This window comes from Atta colombica, unplaced genomic scaffold (genome assembly GCF_001594045.1).
Source record: "Atta colombica isolate Treedump-2 unplaced genomic scaffold, Acol1.0 scaffold248, whole genome shotgun sequence".
Lineage (NCBI taxonomy): Eukaryota > Metazoa > Arthropoda > Insecta > Hymenoptera > Formicidae > Atta > Atta colombica.
In genome coordinates this window covers 276535-297209 of record NW_017259346.1, presented here as the reverse complement: position 1 = coordinate 297209, position 20675 = coordinate 276535, and the positions used below count along the sequence as shown (strand labels likewise).

Below are 20675 nucleotides of genomic sequence, written 5' to 3'. Positions count from 1 at the left end.
ATTCTTCTCCGGTATGTAGCTAGCGCCCGTTAAACATGGCCTAAATGCAGCAGCGGTGTAATACCTTAACAGGTGTGGAGAATTCGCGTTCTAAGGCGGATCCGATGTAGTCGTTTAAAGAGACTAATGCCCGTATTCATAGTCAGATCTTGTACTTAAGACTTCCTTAAATTTATCTTTAGATATTCTAGAATTATTTCATTGGCTGCTGAGCATCTAAAGATAAATTTAAGGAAGCCTTAAATATAAGGTCTAACTATGAATACGAGTATAAGAATCGCTATTATTTTTCACATTTACAAAGCTTGATTAATTTCCGTTTTTTCTATTTATAATATAAACGTATTCATGTCTGACGAAATATTCACGGAGAATAATAATCTTTTCTTTTTTCTTTGGAGAAAAGAAAAGATGAATTGTGCAAAAAGTTCAGTTAGAAAAGAACATATCTAATTACAATCTGTAATTGACTTGTAAGATTTATGGAAAACACGAGACATGAGGTTTAATTTCAGAGCGAAATCTCTAAGTAGTAAGATTGTAAACAGATATAGCTGGTTTGAATTTGTGTGTATAATGAATTCAAATAACTGGTCAGTAAAAAGAAAACTCGGGGAGATTGATTACTGATTCCGGATCTCATGATTCATTCTCCGAGATGTAGATGATAAATCTCATTGAAAAAGAAAGAGATGGAGAAAAAGAGGAAAGATAAATAAGATACTTGTGTCTGTTCACGATACTTTTGCGCTACATTTTTGAAATTTTTCGGATCGAGAACCACGTAGTTGCGGACGATTCTGCGTAAAAGATGGAAACTTGAGAGTAACATTATTTTGAGAAAGGAGATCAACGATTGATGCATTCGATATATCTTTTCGGAAGTATAATCATAAACTTTAGACATAACGGGCCTTTCCTAAATATTTGCGACTCAAAAGAAGTCAAGTGTATAACTGTTTTACGATATCATGATCGTCGTTTAATTCAAAGAATCGCGGAAAAGAAGACACAATTTCTTTGTATTTTTATAAATTTTAGTAAATACCAAAAAAAAAGAATTCGTCATTGATTCGATTCATTCAAAATATCACAATTTATGCGGTTTACACGAATTATTCTATGGAAATAATGTTTGATTTTGAACCTGCTGAAGTATCTAAAAATTTAGGTAGATGCAAATCTGAAGAATATATATTGAGTTGGAGTCTTATTTTTAGATACTTTAGCATAATTGTTCTTTCCTTGTACATTAACGGTTTTTAACGTTTAAACGATGTTTAATAAATTGCTGTACAATTACAAAATATATTTCAGCTTCACGAATACATCCAGTCTTTCGACGTTCAAGAATCATCTTCGAGTGAGACGTGGACGAGCACCCATGGGCGATACTGTAAATATCCGCGAACGTGTGCAAAGCGCGGCGGAAAGGCTTATGATCGATTAAATCCGCGGACGGCAAACGCGGTCATAGAGGAGAGAAGAAAAAGAGAGATGAGAGAGAGAGAGAGAGAGAGAGAGAGAGAGATTTCATAATTTCCTCGGGCGGAGGCCGCTTCATTTCTGAACACTGATATTTCTTCAGGGAGATCCGCAAATATCGCGGCGTCCTTTACTTAGCCGCGTATCGGCATCGCGAACGCGACACCGACTGCTATTTAAAGAGAACGGGAATGCATTTACCGCAGCGCGACGTTTTACAGTTTGCTTTACGAGTTCGAGTTGAGCCGCGGGAATTGCATTACATACCGCGCGATTCCGCCACTCAGTCGGGTATTCTCGGTAAAGAACGCTCGTCGAAATGTTTAGGCATCGAGCGAACGCTTCCCGGTGTTATTGACCCCCGTGTGAAAATCGCCGCGAAATGTAATCGAGATACGCGGGTTATCGCTACCGATAGTTTAGGTGAAGCGTAATCATTGGAGTCACATATCATATAGAACGCATCAGGAGATACACACATGACGAGATATTCTATTCATATGATGAATAATGCGGCAACATTTTATTGTTAAATCTAATTAAATCCATAAGATATGTGCGTAATTTTGCCATTGAATTAAGAGTAAATTAACTGATAATTTTGTAAAAATAATCATAAGATCATAGAATCATAATTTATGAATTAATACAAAATAATATACAATTTATGTGAGTCTATTGATATTAGTACAATAAATTAAGTAGATCAATAAATATAAAAAAATAATAATTTCTCTGTATTGTTTCATTGATTAATCGCACCTCGCGAGTGATCGATCTCATTGAAGTCATTAAGTTTTACGCAGCTCGGACGTCTCGAATTAGAATCACTCGACACTAGTCGGTGAAACTATTTTTAGATTCTACTCCGATCATCAATGGCTATCGATCAGCGTCTCATGCAAACCTACATTTCGAAGACAGGAAACGAGATCTATTACGGCGACTGCTGCCGTATCCTTGCCAGCTGGATATATATCTCGCGTTCCGTTACGATCAATTATTTATCCTATCTCACGGAGTGATTTATCCGTTTTAAACTTTCTTGGGAACTCTCTATATCGCGCCGACATTCGATCGGGTGTAAATTAACGTATCGATAGATACATGTACAGGATCGCGAGAGATCTTATACGCACGTTCTTTACGTACGAACGAGCAAAGCGAGCTCGATCGCTTTTATCACCGTTTAGATTACCGAGTTACATCTCACTCTCCAAACAAATATCTTCGAACACGGAAAAAACGATTTTGGTGCACTGTTAAATTTCAAAAGTATATATAATAATAATCTCTTGAGTTAAATAATAATTCGTTATTTTTAACTTCCGTGAGTATCAAAATGTAAATCAATCCATTTCTGTGGTTAGTTTCAATGTAAATAACGTCCATTTAACGTAACATTTCGTAAATAATAAACTCAATTAATGAACTAAATTTGAGTTAAATTTAATACACTCCTTGATTTATAATTATTTAAATTAACGACATATTAAGAGTAGTGACAACCAATAAAAATGATTAAAAATAATTGGATATAATTTAATATTATAAATTTAACAGCAGCATAATTCGATTATTTTGGTAGTCCAATAACATTATTTTCAGATTTATATTTAATTAAATTTTTAACTAAGTATTTCAGTGAAATTTCTTGTCATGAAATAAATATCGAGGATTTCTTAAAAATTCCCTTATCTATTATTTATGTGCCAGATCGGTATTCCTCGAAGACATCAGCTGGTTTGCATACTGTCGATAACTAGTCGATTCTCGAAATCGTGCAACACTTCCATCAGCTGGCCTTCGATCGACGCAAAAAGCGCAAAAAGCAGCAGGCAAAAAAAGAGAAATCTATCGGCCTCTATTCTTAAACATGTCAAATAATGCTGAACGTCCAATGAATGACAACTCACTTGACATCTTTCTAGTCTCTCGCGTGATCATTCGCATTCAGTTAAATATTCTCATAAATGTACGTATCAATAACGTATGGATAATTAATCATAGAAAAGCTGCAGCTGTTTTCAAAGGTCAATTGCTAAAAAATTTACTACTCGAGCGTAACATATCTCGTTTACATGTATCAATAATTTTATTATTTCAATTTTAATCTTACTATTGTTAGAACATTTTAGTTGTATTCAAGACTATCGTATAGAAAACAATAATAATAATAATAATGACATGAAAAATAATTTACATCGGAGAGCGACGCCATTCTGTTTTTTGTATTGCTTTTTCTCTCTTTGTGTCATATGTAAGTTTAATGTGTTCTTTATGTGTTTATGTGTGAATACGCTAATTTGATGACACACATCTGTGCGTTAGTAGATAAATATTTTCAATCTAATTTTTTTTATAGTCGTTATGCTATAATAATTATGTTTAATAAGTGAATATATTTTACTTAAAAAGCTTAGTAGACTTTTTTACAACAACAGCATTGCTGATACCTCACTATTTGTGCATTTATGTGCTTTTACATATCTCAATGTAATTTTATCTAATCAATGTAATTAAATTAAATATCGACTTTCGATTGCTTGAAATGTATGTATAGCTTTCACGACAAAGTAATAAGAACATTTAGAAAATATTCTATTTATTTTATTACTTATTTTACTATTATATTACTCTTATATTACTTATTTTATTTATAATAAGAATTTGATCCAGCATTTGTTTTTAATATACATATTTTATCTTTATTGAAAACTACTCGATGATTTGAATAGTTGCTTAAAGAATATTGTACTATTCTTTCAATAGAACATCTTTCAATTATTCATATAAATAATGGAGGAGAAAATTTTCTTTTCTAGCTTCCAAAAAATTGACTTCTATTCCTTAAAACTTCAACATTTTTTCCTGATTAATACAATCATCTGATTTAAATCATCTTTTAAGTAAAAGATATTCTACTAGAAAAATAGTATAATTACATTACAGCAATTGCTACACCATTCAAGTATGACTATTTCAATAAGGACATAATTTATATTAAAGACACAAATGGTAGATCAATTTCCCATTAATAAAATATGTAGACGGTATATTCCTCAGATATTACGTCATTTGTCTATTCTCTGTATATCCTTCTTTTTCAAATAAAAATAGATTTTTTTCTAATTGAAGAGATCATCATCATCATCAAGCAAGTATACGCGAGATTTAAATGACACGGTTCATCAGAGCGAGAGGATTAGAGATGGTCCCTTTGGGGAAAAACCGAGCCGACGAGACGCTCGCGAGAACGGAGTGAGTTGAGCGCGAGAGGCGCGAGAGATTCAGTACCGCGAGCAGCGAATACGAAGCGAGAGGAGACGAAAGACGGAGAAAGGCACGGTTTCTCGTAATGCGAACCGGAGGACGCCAAGCTGTCTGCCGGGACACCGGTATACCCCACTACTTCGACCGCGGCCGTCGCCGCGAAGTAGTAGTAGTGACGGTGCCCGGTGCGGACGCGGAGGAGACTGTCCCGTGCGTTTCTCTCGTTGGCTCGGTCTGCTGCCATCTAGACACTGTCCTCGTAGACTGAGAGTTGTCCTAGAGATTGTTTTATAATAAAAAATCTTGTCAACAGAAAATTTTAATACGAACAATGTATAAAAGTAAGGCTGTGTAATGAATATAAATTCAATATTAAGTAAATAAAGGCTATTCTAGCTGAGTTAAGTATCTTTGCTAATACCTAATATAATCAAATAAAATCGGTACATTGAAAAAATATTTGAAAATGAACAAATCAGAAGAGTCTGATTATATCATTTAATCAGAATTCTAGTCGAGATAATCGGAAAGAAAATTTTTTGATCAAAAAGAATCGTCAATAATTAGCTTTGTCTTCATTTCCTTTTTTAAATATTTTAAATTAAAAAAAATATTTTTGTTATTTTTTCACAAATAAATATTTTTTGTATAGTTTCTTGTTGATTGAATAAAAATTTGATTAGTTTAAAACTATAATGAAATATTTTTTCAAAAAAAGTTCATATTGATATTCTAATCTTCTCGCGATTCTTTCTCAGTGCCTTCGATAATACATCGACTAATGTTTTTAGTCTCTGAATGCTGAATAAAGATATCATTAATGTGATCGCAAAGTATGTTAATGTATCTTCCTCTCGAGTCACATTATTTTCCCGTGCACATCTATTACAAGGATCATTCGTGGTAAATTACGGCGACGTCATGTAGGAAGCCTTTCGTAGCCCAAGTTTCTAGAGAATTGTCCCTCCATCCCTCTTGATGCCATCTCCAGCGATGGCAATGCAACATATCAGCGTGTATGTATATGTTCGTTTACGTGCGCGACGTACAAGTGGAGTGAGAAAGAGTTGGTAACAGCAAAGATGCGGCCGACAGAGCCGGTTCTGCCCTATATACGCGAGATAGTACGCGCATTCTTTCGCCGATGTAACGACGATGATCCAGCAATGAAATCGATTAATTTGTTGTGTTGTGTTTGTAAAAAGAGTTATTTTAAAAATCCTAAATACTTAACCTTAATTGATATTCCGCGGATCTCGGATATTTTTCTGGTTTTAATTACGTGCCAAACGTTGTGAAAAAAAGTTTTTAAGATCCGAAGAATAAAATTATGTAATTTAAAATTATATAAGGTTGTGAAAAATGATTTTTAAATTACATAATTTTATTTCTCGGAAATGTTGAGTTTCGAAACGAGAACGAAGAAAAATCATTCAATCACGTTAGCTTTGAGCAAAGATAAATTAATTTGAAATTTTGTCATCAGATTGCCAGTTGATCTCGAAAAATAGGATGACACGGTGTATCGCGTGAATTTATTGCCATTTTCTCACGCGCGTGATGTGCTTCTGATAATTCTGATGTCAACGAAACGTGGTACAGAATATCGCTGCCGCCGATAAGAACAACGACTGCTGGCGAATTCCAATGCAACGGGGTTAACGCATCTCTAGAGGCTGACGCGTAGCTTAGACACTCTCCGGGGATCGTGTAAATAAATCGCGTGAATCCCTCGGTCCTCCTGCCTCTTCGCCATCATTGCCGCTCGCACGCATCAGCCGACGTATTCACGCCGCGTGTATAACGCATAGAAAGACAGAAGGCTCTCTGTTGCGAATGTACACGGTGCATGCTCGATTTAAAACCCACGGGAGTTCGACGGTAGAAAATCTCGCCTTGGAGAGCCTATTCAAGTACAGGATAGCGAGAACGCAAAAAAAATAATCCTGTCTCACACATGCATGAGAATATCTTGATAATAACAAAAGAATGACAAGCGCAATATTATGTTAGAAAATTATTTGCTTGCTCTTTATCATTATAAAGAATGTCATTTATCACTTTAAAGATCGTAAAATTTATCAATTATCATTTCTCTGTATTGCTGCCATTATTTAGATTCATGAAGGAAAGAATGATTTTACTGAAGTACTTAAAAATTTAATCAGATACAGATCTGAAAATAATTCTATTAAACTACCAAAATAATTATATAGGACGCTCAAGCTGATTGTTAGATTATTATTCAAATTTTTTGCACACAAAATATATAGTTAGGCTAAAATAATAACTATAAATTAATAATTCTATTTACAGTCATTTTGCTAATTGTATATGTATATCTGATAAAACTATAAATTATATTTTTTAGTTCTATTTTATCAAATAATTATATTTATAAATTATATTATAAACATAATTATTACTAATAATACTAATAATAACCATAATTAGTAGTACTATGTAATTACTACAGTCATAAAATATCAAAAAAATTTCTCTCAGTGTACATAATTATTTTGTATTTTGTGATAGTTTAACAAAATAATTCCCAAATCTGCATCTCTTAAATCCCCAAACACCTTAGCAAAATCATTTCTTTCCCGATTGGATTTAAAAGTCAATTTCGACTCGGCCGAACTTCGAAGATCGAACGTGATCGCGACGTCGGAATTCATTCTATCTGGTATACACGCAAAGAGGAGCGAAAAGGGATACAAAAGTTAATGATTGCGACGTCGAGGAGATGACGCGGATGATGCTCCTCGAGCATCATCTTTGTAATTACTAACCGCTGCATAACCTGGCCGATCGCCACAATGTATGCGTCTCGATTCTCTGTTTCGTTTCTCTGTCATGACGCCTCTTCTCGACGAAGGCTTTGCAGCGGAGAGGTTCGTTGCACCCGTTCGCATACCGCGGAGACGCAAGAGGCGTACGGTCTGCAGCGGATAACGCGTTGTTTTATACGCGAAATCCAGTCTCTCCGCCTTCGTCGCAGATACATAAATTAATCTGTTATATCCTAAAAAGAGCACAAAATTCTTGTTTTTGGACATGAACAAGTTTTGATAACAATGATATAACTGCATAAGCAACGATCATAAAAAAAAGTTTAGCCGCTGATCTATAAAAGGTTAATTTATGTTGATTAAAAGACACGCACTAATTAATTTCAAGAAATTAAAATAATATAATTGTATAAAAAAGAATAAATACTAAACATATTTTAATATAATAATAAGAATATAATATAATAATAAGAATAATTCAAATATACGTGTGCAACATAAAGAAAATTGAATTGTTTGATATTTCTGTATAAAATGACAATTACAATAATATATGGATACAAGAATTAATAACTAATACAGTAAATTCAAATAATGTTTATCTTTTATCTTAATGTTACTTTACAGAGAAAGTTGAATTATTTTTACTCGTCAGAACTTTTGTCATTCAGATAATCACTGACAATTCCAAAAAGGGATATAATTAAGTGAATTTAATAGACCTACGCAGTTCCAGAAGGTTAAAATCTCATCCCTCGTATTCTATGCGCGTGAAAGGATTTCCTTTAAAGAAACAGTCCTGCCGCGGGTCTCAGTGTCACGATTTAATTTTCACGCGCGAATTTTGTTTTCGCTGACGAAGGGAGCGATGTCCAAACGACACGAAGGAAAACGAGGCCCAGACATGAAGATGGATGCGAATGACGGTCGATAACGAATGTAGCGATCAGTAGACAACGGCACGATTACGCACACACATTGTGCGTAAACGCGTACGCGCAATACACACATGCCTGGGCGATGGGAGGAAGCCGAGGAAGGGCGTGAGCGCGCGCAGAAGGTCCGCGTGGCACACCTGTTGAGCATTCCTTCACGAATGCACGCGCGTGTGAGCCCACCGACGCGGCTACGTGCGTCACATACGTCATCCGTGTACGCGCGCAAACGGCCCACAGGTGTACTCATTAATTCCATTACGTTGCTCGATGGTGCGCGCACTGCGAGCGCACCGAGGCCGAGATCAGAGGTCCTGTCGGCGGTTGCGCACAAAAAGATGTGAGAGAGACAGAGGATCAATAGCTACATAAAGATCTGACATAAGGTTTGTAGGCGCGAAGGTTTGATAAAAGACTATGAGGTACTTATAACAATGATTCCTTTCTGAAAGAAAGATCGCATTGTATCTCCTTTGAAGAAAATTATATGATGAAGAAAAGAAAAAGATTCTGCACTAATTGTATGCAAAATTGAATCTCGGTGAAATGAATTAGTTTTCACGTATGATGTAGCTTATAATGTAGTGAACAAAAGATGACATATAGATAAGGCTCAATAATAATGATTAGTGATCGGATGGACGCGTTCTTACTTCATCGCTGTATTTTTAACTTTTTGAATTCTGCTAGAACTAACCAGAAATGTGATAAAAGCTGGAATTGTGATAAATTATCGGCGCGACACTTTTTTTCAAGTGCCATGTTTTTAGCGTAAATTATTAAAGGGTTCGACCGTTTGATGATAAATTGCGAAAACATTATGCCATGTGACATACACTTAATTTATTAATCAAAAGGAAAAAAGCACCGCTCTTTAATTCTTGAACGTGAGTTATGTGGAATCCGTGCGGTTTAGTAATTAATAGAGATATCGGCGACAGATAGAATTGATAATGTTGCTATATGCGACAGAAACCAGTTGTGCCCTATCAACAAGAAATATGGTTATTGACTTGACATGTGATTGACGTTTACCGGACACTCTTTGTGTGCGAGCGGGTGAATGTATTTTCACGAGCTGTATACGACGCTATTCGGTCGTCTTTATGATTGGCTGCTGATCTCGGCAGTTTTATCTACTAGACAATGTAACGATTGACAATATAGAAAATATATGACAGAATTTAGAGAAAGATCCTTTATGTTGAAAGGACTTGAATGTTATATTATTATTTATTATATTATTTATTATATATTATTATTTATTTATTATTTATTATATATTTTCCCCTGAAAAATGAGAATTGTTGCAATTAGTACGAAAGGAGTATAATTACGATAATATTTTTCATTTAATCTGCCTATCAAGTATATTTTATTACCGTTATATTCCACGGGAAGAACGATTTTGTTAAAATATTTAAAAATTTGGCTAGATCTGAAAATAATCTAAATAATTATGTAGAAATTTAAACGTTGATGACAATGCTGCAAAAAGTTTTAACATTTTAGCAACCAGTTTAACATTACAACCGCCAATTCCGCTAGAATTGTCGAAGATGCCAATTTAGAAATTTCCTATTCTTGCTTTTAGTTAATAAAAAATTAATTTGATATTATTTGTATTGTTATATATAGAATTATTTTGTATGATATTCGTATATTTTCAATATTCTGTACTATATATCTAAAACGAAACGAAAAATAAAAAATTGAAATGACTAATGGAATTAAAATGGCGGACCATTGACAGTTCTAATATTAAGCATCATACTATATTTGAAAATAATGATTTAAAAAATGTGTATCTAGCTAAATTTTTAGATACTACAGCAAAATTGTTAGTACGTGAAACGAAAATCGAAAGTTTCTACTATCGTGTACGCGTGGCCGATTCCACGTCAAACGAATCAAATCTATGTGCGTACGCCAATATTTATGCAATGGCCTTAATGCGCGCAACGGTGGCGTCTCTACATGCCAACCTTGAATCACTTTTAACAATAAAGTCATGCAGGGACGAACATAATTCTCCTGTTTCATTAGACGACGAGCGATGTGAATTTTAATTAACGGAAATCAAGTGATTCGCATGGGGAGGAATCGCTGATACTTCACTAATTAATAAAATAATATCAATGTGTTCTACTTCATTCTCCTATGCCTGTTTTTATCAATGTAGATTAACTTTAATCTCGGTTCAGTTTATTCTTTTTCTAATTCTTAAAATTAACAAGTTGAACTCAGATTAAAGCTAATCTTAGAACTAGAAAAATGAAGAATAAATGGAGAGATTAAAGTTAATCTATATATATTAGTGGGAGCGAGTATTAATATATGAAAGCTCTCTCTTCTCGGCGAAACTCGAGACTCGTTGCTTCGACCGCGGGGTGATACAATCCACGACCCAGTATCAGAAGGTAACATCATCGTTGCTAATTACAGACGCAACACGGCGCAAGAGAAGCCCGAGGTGGTTGAGAGATAAATCGATTCTCCGTCGGAGATCTCTCGATGCCGCTCGCGGAGATCTCGCGGTGGGCGAGTGTCTTACCCGTGAAAAATTTCGCGTTCGATTAATGGGCCCGAACGAATCGCCGTGCTGATCGGAATCGCTTAGCATTTAATCATCGCGTGAATGCGCAAAGGTCGACAAAGGCCAATAGAACCGTCCTTATATAATTATCGCGAGCGGGATTGACGTCATCGATTCTACCACGGTGCCTGGTGCCGCCGTCTGTTCTCGTGCATTGACGATGGATAACAAAGCGATTTTGCCTTTTCTATCTCGAGATTCGTTTCCATGAAAATATTTGACGGCAACCTTAATAGAAGATGATCCCTCGCCTCCATCAGGGGGCATTTATTCGAATTCTCTTCATTTTTTCGACGAAGACACTTTTCTATGCAACGCGTGTATGATCTGATCTCCCTGATCGTGTCGGAGCAAAACCTTAATGACTCACGTCGTGTTAACGATTGGATGTGCTCTAAGCGACGATTATGTAGTATAGGTAGAGCATCAGCCATCCCACAGACTTCTATATATCACGCTAGATTGCTAATACCTAGCGAATTTACGATAAAATGTGATACTGGTAGCCTTTATATTGTAGACAATAATAAACGATTTATTAAGACCGTATATGTGAATACACAAGTAAGAGTTTAATGTCTATAACGAAACTGGATCTTAGATGCTTTAAATAATTTCTATGTGAATTTATATCCCAAATATGTAATTATTTGAATTGCCGAAATTCACATAGAAATTATTTACCGTTATAGGCATTAAACTCTTACTTGTTTTATATTGTAGGATAACATATTATACTTGATGTTTAATAGTAGAATGACTGATGATATTTCGTTACAACTGCCAAATTGCTACTTTTCTGTTCTTGGTTTCGGTTAGGGAAGAATTCTTTTGATATTTAATATTGTTAGAATTATTATATTCATATTCTTTTGATGTTGTTAGAATTATTATATTCATATTTTTATTATTCTGTGTTGTACTTCTAATATAAAATGCAATTAATGGCTGCGTTCAACACAAGAAACTAATCGGTGAGTGCTTAGCTATTCTTTAATATGATTGATTCTTGCCTTCTTTGCTAGATCTAAGTGTAGGAACAAATCATTAAAGAATCACTGAACATTCACTAATCAGTTTTCTTTGCTGAATGCAGCTATTATTTTATCTATGTCGTGAAATAAGAGTCGGCGAACTTTGTATCATTATGTTGTACATACAATTACACGTGAAAATAAAATTAAAAAAATTATAATATAGTATAGTTGCTATGAAATGTAAGTCGGGAAATACATAGGTTCCCGATCGTTTCTTGCCTAGTTATTTTCATACTAGAGTTAATCACAGTAGTCGATAATGATACCTTCGTGACATTTTGTTCAGAGAAATTCTTAAGCAAGTGCTTACGTATGATAGTTACGTAATGTAACGCCATGATCTTTACGCAGGGTGGTCCAGATTCAAGTACACTCTCTTTTACAATATGAATATGTCTGACAAGTAATTCCCTTCCAGCGAATCTCTCTTGCGTCTTGTAACATCATTGACACTTTCGTTATCGAAAAAAAAAAAAAAAAGAAAAGAAAACCGAACGTGACTGAACTCTGGACCACCCGGCGTAAGAAAATATCGCGACGCCCACGGCTAACGGGGGTCAAAAAATACGTCTCCACCTCTCTAATAACATGTTTTTCATCGAGAAAAATCATTCGCGGCGATTCACTGCTCTGGGGTGCGTATCGAGGGCCCGAATCACCGCGTTGGAAGAAAACACGACGGTGGGCCCTTTGCATACACACGCGCGTTTATTACTCACATGCACGCATTCACGCATGCATGCGGGATAGTAGGCAGGTAGGTCCGCGGACGTCAAAGAGATCGGCGAGGCCCCTGAAGAGAAGGAGAGTGCCTCGTTGCCGCTTGATTTACGGTCCGCCTTATCCTTTTTTTCCCTTTCTTTCTTTCCTGGGGGCCCCTTCGTTCCGCCGCCCTCCCTATTTTCGTCTCCGTCCTTCACCTCTCTCTCTCTCTCTCTTCTCCCTTCCGAACGGTATATAGCGTGTGTGTAGCACACGTATCGCATGGCATATGTTATGTGGTACATGGTATACCGGCGGCGGCGACGGCGGCCGACCGCCTAATTAGAGGGCCCGTCCCTCCTCTCGCCTTCTCCTCGTTCGGCTCTCTCGACATCTTGATCTTCCCTTCTCTTCTCTCATCGCTCCCGCGCGCACATACGCGTGCAAAAACCACAATCCGGCCACAGGCTAGTGCGCGCGTGCGTCTCGCCGCGTGCGGCACGCGTGTGTGCGTCCATGGTGAACGAGTGGCGTATCACGGCGAGCTCTCTTTCGCCAATCTGCGTATAGACGTCACAGGTACAGCCCAAGTCCGTTATTAGATAATCGAGAAAGTTCATAATTTCGATAGATTTTTTCACTTATAATGTTACAGAAAAAAATTAAAAGTATTTGATAAATTATAGTTAAATTATAATTGCAACCATTTTTTTCTTTGTGTATTAATATCAAAGCTAATAACTATAAAATAATAATAATTATAAAAATAATAACTATAAAAAAGGAGCTTCTAACTATAATTATTTTATCGTACAGTTATGGTCAAGTTACAAATACTAAATACTCTTTTGTCAGTGATGATTGATTCCTAAGCGAGACGAATGGAAAGAGTAAGAATGTTTTGTATGCGAATTTTATTGTCTATTGTAATATAAAATTGATGGATGATTGTATTCACGGTCGTTAAATTTCCGCAATAATTACACAGTAATTATTCCGCAGCACCTACTTTGTAATCAATACATTCTTCGCAAATAATACAATAGTTTGATTATCTCTTATGATATGTCAATTAACGTTTTCTTAAAATGCAATTTTCATTCTGTGCCATCGTGATATAGACCTGCGGACATCATTATTTCATCGAACGATTCTAGTGTCCATTTTCAATAACGCAAATTAACTTTAATCTCGGTTTAATTTATCCTTTATCTTCTCCTAATTCTTAGAACTAGAAAAAATGATAAAAGGTAAGTTAAACCGCGATTAAAACTAATCTATATTGGTCGAAATATAATACGATTAATGCTAATGTTTTCGTTGATGTAGATTAACTTTAATCTCGGTTCTACTTTTTGAAACTAAAAAAGATAAAGAGTAAGTTGAACCGAGACTAATCAATCTACATCCTGGGATAAAAAACGAACGAATTATTATGTCGCAAAAATGCATCTTCGAATAAACTTTCAAGACTTGCCACTGATTTTCGATGCGTAAATTTCGCATCTAAATGAACAGGCTTTTCGATATCTCCGACGGTTATCTCCCGGCTCTGGAACGACTCCACCGGCCATACCCACCGATGCCGCGAGTCATTACTGTTCGACGATGTATGAGCGCGCGGGTCCACCGTGAGACGCACGGTGTATGTAGTATGTACACTCGGCTATATAGTGTCCATACTCCATCCGTGCGTACGTGTATATGCGTATATTCATATGTATCACAAACAAGGCGATCGTGCGAGCGCATCACGATCTCACGGGGGCCTTATAGTGGAGCAGGGGGCCTCCTCGCGAGATCCTGTCCGGCAACTCCTCACAAGATTGAGTCATCCGGCACGAGAAAAAGACCACCTGGCGAGGAGAGCCGATATATCTAACGATACCGCCAAGCGGCTCTCTTCGGGCTTTCCCTCCCTCCCTTTCGTTGCCCTTCCTCCAGGGTCCAATCGGACCCCCGATCCCCGTTCGTTTCTCGCCGTTGCCCCACGACAATAGCGTGCAGGACACGCGGATGGTGTTCTTCGTCTTCTCCCCGAGGGAAACCAGGAACGTGTTTTGGTAATTGCACGCGTTTCGCCGCTTCTTCTTATCCTCCTTACCGCGATATTTTTTTGCGGAAGGCCCCACCGGCGTGTACAGTGACTTTTAAAGTCGCTCTTTCGGCGGACGTTGTTTATCCCGCTTTTATGTTCCTCCCGAGGTAATGACGGGCCCCGCATGATACACGCGCATACGTCTACCTGAGGCCGATCCTCTTAATGTCATCGTGACGATGAACGGACTTCGCGGATGTACAGGTCGTTGACATTATAGTCAGAGCGATCGGAGGATTGAGATTAGATTGGGCGCGATGGGTCTGGACTTTTGGGACCGACGTAGTACAAAAGAGACCCGTCCTGCACCCTTGAGAATCTTTTCATTCGATTCCCTAACACGAGATTTACAAAGAATATGCCATTCTTGGGAATCTAGACTGCAAATTAGGAGCTCCCAAAATAACACGAAATTTAAAATCAAGACGCAAGACGTCTTTTGGTGTCTCTCGCACAGATGTTTTTGATGTCTTTTAAACGACTTCTAGACGCTTAATGTTATTATATGATTATTTTGTACAATATTATTTGATGTTCCCTTTAAACAATTCACAATTAAAGCATGGACTGCGTCATTCATGTGTAAAATTGGTCGACAGAAATGAGAGAAATAGAACGTGAGATGGCCTTCATATTTTTTTATTCAATCAATCGCAATATCTTAGAAAGGAAGGGAGATTAGTCTTCACGCTCCCTCTTTCTTATTTTTATTGACCACATTTGATATACTATTTTGATATGGATGGCTCGATGTTCATTACAACAGTCTAGCGACTCAATATAGCCTTCAATAGTATTGGATGACATCAATTATAGTCTAGACGTCGCTTTATTTTCTTCAAAATATCTTGTGTCTCAATTTTGGATATTGGATTGAGTCTTTCATATTACAATTTAACGCGCGCTACCAATTGGACACTGCAGTATAAAAAAAAAACAATGGAAGATTATTTTCAAAAATATATACGTTGCAGATTAGATTTTTTATGTATTTAGGGTACATTTCATTTCATGCATGATGTGCATGATGCATCATTTATCCTTGTTTAACATTCGGTGATTAACAAGGATAAATGATGCATCATGCAAATCATGCGTGAAACGGAACGCAGCCTCAGACAAAATAATCTCGATTTAGTTGATAGACAGATCTCTTATCAATTCTTAAGCTTTCACCCTACGTTTCGAGGATAGCATGATCATTGTTGCTGGACACCCTGTATACCACGCAAACGAGCCGCTGCGGGGCAAAGTGTATGGCCTTTTGCAAAAGGAGCCTTGCAGATTGCACACCTGTGCATGGTTGAGCTGAGAAAAGACCTCACCTATCGAGCAAGTCTTCATTTATTTTTTCTTCCCCTCACGTACCCCTCGGCACGCTTTCGTGCTTCTTCTTCTTTCTTTTCCTCTTTCCGTGTCTGTCCGCTTCATCGTGTCACGTATATTATCTTCCTTTATATGCAGTGTATAAGGTGCATACATTGTTACATCATAATTAAATCTGAAATGACATTCATGAAAGGGATGGATTTGTCTAGAATACCGATTTTTGCACACACACAATATTGAGAATATAATTCCGTTCCTTAGATTTAATTAGATTATTTCTTATAAAACTGACGATTTTATATATATTTTTAATTTTCAAATTTTATTTTTATTGTCAATTTAAACAAATTTACTAAAAAGACAATATTTTACTTTGTCATCAAATAACTAACCCTATCAAAAAATCGATATAATTGAATATATACATATAATTAAATATTTGAGAATGTTAATTTTATTAAGTAAAAGAATTATGATTTATTTTTATTATTAACTTCAATATATTACAAAGATATAAGACAATTGATGACTTAGAATAATTCTAGCCTAATCATAAAATCTATCTTAAACAAAATTGAAAATTTTGAAAAAGATTATTGATAAGACTATTGATGATATTGATTAATGATACCAGAATTTAACTTTCACTTCAGATTGCTATTTCAGATTGTAAATAAGAGGATTTTCATCATTTTGACATTTTGATTTCGTTCTGTGTCATTAATGCGATATTGCGGCATAACTTCGTTAGAACATTAGTTCTCATTTGGATTATCTCTATACGGAAAGCAGAATACGTATAACTTGCATTGACCCGATCTCTGTGTTACGCCCACAGACCGTTCAATCTAAATATATCGACGATTTTTCGCGAGAGACATAATCGAAACATTGCTATATTGACGCGACGCATTGATATCGCGAGCTTTTTGTGAAATATTTTTACGCCTTACGCAATCACATTGACACTGCGATCATCTCGATTTTTCGAAAAGATTGAAAAAATGCCCTTCAAAAGTCAATTGATTCAAGAACTTAATTATTCACAGAAACTGTATACATCGGGTTAAGTAATTGGAACAGTTTTACTTGTAAATCTTGTAAAAAAATATCTAGCGCAGAAAAAAGAGTCTATTTGCATTAATTAGAATTCTAATTAAGAATGGACAAATCGGAATTTTCTATCTAAATTTATTATAATTTTAATCTTGAAATAATTCTGTTTGATATGATGTCAGAATCTTCTAGTTTATCTATTTTCAGAAATTTTTCTCAATGTGAGAATTCCCAGATTTTCCCTGAGTTCCTTTAGGGTAAAATTCTGTCAAACGCCTGAAACACGTCGCTGTTTCTTAACAAGCAGTCAGTCAGTTAAGGGATTCCGTCTTATTTTATAGCCATTAACCAAATCTGCTTTGTAAATTACGGTGAACACGTTGCAGCGCGTTATCACACACGGCGATACCTTCGTAAGTCGCTCCACATCGGTTGGTTAAAAAGCGCCATTATTTACACGTTGAGATTTTTACGGAATGGCTGGTTCTTGCGCCGTCCGTCGGTACTAAATATTGTATAATGTAATCTGCCTGTAAGTAAGTCGAATGTGTTTCGCTTCGTGAGATCGACCCAACTGGACCCCAGTGCGCACACTGTACCGTTTTTTTTTTTAAAGCCGGCTCATTTACCATCTCGCGGTGTCAGAGGCGAGAGCGACGGTTCCGCGGCGCATATATCAATGCACTTTATGCCTCTGTGTGGTCCGGTTGTCAATGCAGCCGGGAAATTTAAGATAAGAGGCCCCACGGACTTAAATCCGGACGCCAGCCATTACCGAAATCGGGGCCAAGCGGAAAGTTAAGTCCCCCACCTTAAAATGTACCAGTGCAACTGGGCCTAATTTATGACATCTTTACGTGCCCCGTCAGTCCCTCCAGATTTTTCTCACACGCGTTATCCCGATCTCCCAAGACGAAATGAGAGAGAGCTGCGATAAGGATAATCGAGGAGATTTATTTAGAGGATTGCGACGAATGTTTATGAATTTCTTTTTTCTGTATTCATTAAAGAAGAAAAATCCGCGATTTTAGAAAGTACACGTTTACAAATTAAACATTTCGTTTAAATATCTTGAATAAATTTATTGCCCAGGATATTTTAATTGCGTCGTTCAATTGACAATTTATGTATCCATTATATAACTCAATGTTTAATAGATACATAGATTATTTTCGATTTATAGTGAATACTTGTTTCGTAACGAGACTCCAATTCTATATAAATACGAAGAACATTGTATCCAATTTGTTAAGATTCAAAGTAATGTGTAAAAATAAGATTAAGAATAAGCAAAATTCAAGATAAATGTTGTAAGGTGTTAAGTAATTTATTAACACTTTACTAACAAAGATGATAAAAATATTATCACTACATTCAGTACTGTTAATATTTTCATTAGTAAAACTTTCTTTATTGGTAAGATAAAAGAGAATATAGAATGATACATTTCTCTTAGTATTAAAAATTAGATACAATGTTTTTTGTATTTATATATAGAACTGGAATTTTTCATTATGAACATATTAATAAATTGCTTAACACCTAACGATCTTTTGATGTATTTTGTTCGTTATTAGCCTTATTTCTGCATATTGATTTGCAAATTACGAGCTGTATGAATACTTATTTACTGTTAAGATTTATGTTAAAATACGTAACCTGTGAAATATTTATTTCCTTTCATATGGCCCTAAGAAATTCGAGATCATTAATATTTCAAGACTTCATTTCATTACTTATACGGAATGTAATTAAATTAATTAAACAGAGATACCGCTTACATATACTCGTGATATATATTTACTTTCACCTTATTCAGGACGCCTAGAAATTCTAGTTAAGCCATTGCGATTACGCGATAATTGCAAAGATTAACGATAGATTCAAGTCCAAATCAATTAAGCAAACGAGGAGGCTTTAAAGATGGAAAGATTTTGGCTCTTTGTTACAATGCCGCTCTGATGGCAGGTTCACACCGGACACGTTCCGAGAAAGTCAATCCCCGAAGAGAAATGAGACAGATCTCGGAACATGTCCATTCTTTCCTGCAGAGACAAGCGATTACCTTAAGAAATCTATACGAGAGCAGAGAAAGAGAGAAGGGGGGAGAGTAAAAAGAAAGGAGGGGTAGAAAACGGAAGAGAGTGAGAGGAGAGCCTTAACGATCTCAGGATGCGGGCGACTTTGGGGGCAAATTATCGGCCTACGGCCAATTACCAGGTGGAGGCGCCGATATATAGAAGAGAGCGGTTGCCGGAGAAGTTCCGAGAATCGTCCTGGCGGCTAAAAATAAGATCCCACCCGGGAGCGGTGATTATGTTCCGAAAAAAGAAGAAACCAGGCGAAACGCTCGCTCTCGTGTGCAGGTGGCGAGTGGGATGAGGAAGAAGAGAGGTGGAACGAACCACGGATGATACAGACTAAGAGAGAAAAAGAGAGACACAGGGAGAGAGAGAGGGGAGAGGGAGGAGGCGAAAAGAAAGAGAGTGAGAAAGGAGGACCTCCTCGTGGTGATCGTGCGCTGGGGCCTCGGTTAATGAAGTTGTCGGTTGAGGACGTTTACAGGTAGAGCCTACCTGCGTGTGGTCCATTCACAGCGACTGCTGCAGGACTGGTTAGGAGTTGCTTTACATCTCAACCTGTGTGTGTGCAAGCCGAACCGACCGGCCGGTCAATCGAAGGCGAAGGAAGAGAGCGAGAAGATGATGAGATATATTGATATACCTGACATGCGAATGTCCGTCGTTACATATATGAGTGCTCTCGATGAACAGTCATGCCACAATGACATCGAATCGCGAGGTCAAATTCCTGGTTTCTCTCAAAGATCATGTTTTTAAACATCTCATTCCGAAAGAATTACCTTCGAACTGCACGATTGTTTTAATCTGATAAAACAGTATGATTGAAAGATAGGAAAGGAATAGAAAAGAATTTCGCAACGAGTGAAAAGATGATTCTTTAAAAAAAATTTTTTGAAAAAGCTTAGCTCCACACGTGGTGAACTTCACGATTTATTACCTACAATCCCATGAACGCCAGAGGAAGGTTTAATTTTAAAATCATTCATTCTTAAAGGAAGGTGAAAGCTGAAAGAGCCAGTTTCAGCTTTAAAATATCTTTTTAGTTTCAATTCATCCAATTTAATTACGAAAATATTATATCTATTATTTAAAAAAGCCGAAAATAATGACGAGATTATAAACACATTCCTGGTGTATGCCAAAAATAGAACGAACAATTCTAACCGAGCAAAGAGTATTTAGGATACATTCCTAATAACATATGTAAATGCTTTCGTTGCTATGTTATGTCGTGCCAATTTCGTCGCTAATCTTTCAATTTAGTCTGTTATAAAATTAATTTTAACAC

At 36.4% G+C, this 20675-nt stretch overlaps 1 protein-coding gene across 1 annotated transcript in view; it reads left to right on the top strand.

The window, feature by feature from the left end:
• LOC108688893 (ion transport peptide-like) overlaps positions 1 to 20675 on the top strand; it is a 30044-nt gene that overhangs the window by 3635 nt on the left and 5734 nt on the right. The window lies entirely within an intron of this gene.